Here is a 1,456-nt window from a genome sequence, read left to right as displayed (position 1 = left end):
AGAATATGTGTAATGGAAACCAAATGACTCAACACCTTTTAGTCAGTGTCCATATTTCATTTAGCAATGTGAAGAATTGCTATACTGCTGATATGTGAATTTGGCATCTTTCATATCCAAAAGAGCACAACTTAGCCTAAAATGCTTTATGAATAACGAAATTTAAAAGTTAAATGTAATATTAAATGTATTCATTTAAATTAAATCCATTTAATGTGTACATTTTAAACTGAGGAAAAGCAACTTTTACAACTTCACTGATATTTAAAAAAAAACATTCAAGAGCTTGTCACCCACAGCAAATCTATCAAATCTGCTCAAACAGGAGCTGCTTTGCTCCTGCTTTTCCCCTTGGTGATAAATAAAATATTATTATTTTTTTGTTGTCTGGTAACACATTCAAAGAAATACTAGCCCCAGGGTATTTTGAACATTGTGCATCAATGTCACTCCTGTTGAGCAAATCATGACAGGCAACGGCAGCGTCCTAAGAGACTCCCATAATTCCTTGCAAACAGTCAGAAACAAAATAGAGGGGTGCTAAACCCAAGGAAAAACTGAAACAGCACAACACTGATACATTAGAGAAAGTGCTGGTCTCAAAGGAATTGATGACAGCCAGGCCTGAGACCTAAGTGAGCATGTCCATCTAGTGGTCAAAAGTGTAACTGAAAATTCCATGAATCTTAGACCAATGTTACATTAGTTACATAAAAATTTGGGGTCAGTAAGATTTTTTTTTTATAGAAATGAATAATGTTGTGCAGAAAGTTTCAAATAAAATTCAGCTTTACCACCACAAGTATAAATTACATTTTAAAATATATTACAGAAGAAAGTTATTTTAAATTGTAATACTAATATTTCACAATGTTTACTGTATTTGTGATCCAGTAGATGCAGCCTTGGAGAGCAAAATAATTTTCCCCAAAAACTATCTTTGAACAGTAGTATACATTTCACTAAGCTTTGTCACTCACAACTCATTTCGATTACAGCTTTAGTGTTCGTTTATAATGAAAAAACTCTTGTAATATTTGTTGCAAGATTTCCCAGACCTCTGTGGTGGATTTCTTCATTCTTTATCATCTAAAAATAGCCCAGCTCTATTGGTGAAATCTTCCAAGATGGATCATGGATCACGATCACGACGAAGTCAGTCTGACTTTACATGAGGTCAGAGTTAGTTCCTCCTTGGCCTCTTTTCCTAAATGCTGTAACAGTCATGCTCAGAATCCGAGAATGAATCTCTCAGCACAAATCAGAATAAGTGTAATGGAAACCAAATGACTCAACAGCATTTAGTGAGTATCCATATTTCATATAACAATGTTAAGAATTAAGTTATACTTCTGATGAATTTTGTGAATTTGGTCTCATCTTTCATATCCAAATGCCACAGAGCACAATTTAGCCTAAAACGCTTAATGAATAATAAAATATAAAAAGTTAAATG

This window comes from Siphateles boraxobius, unplaced genomic scaffold (genome assembly GCF_051911475.1).
Source record: "Siphateles boraxobius isolate OS27281-9 unplaced genomic scaffold, OSU_SipBor_1 22, whole genome shotgun sequence".
NCBI lineage: Eukaryota > Metazoa > Chordata > Actinopteri > Cypriniformes > Leuciscidae > Siphateles > Siphateles boraxobius.
The sequence above is the reverse complement of the archived record's forward strand: the minus strand, read 5'-3'. Positions refer to the sequence as shown.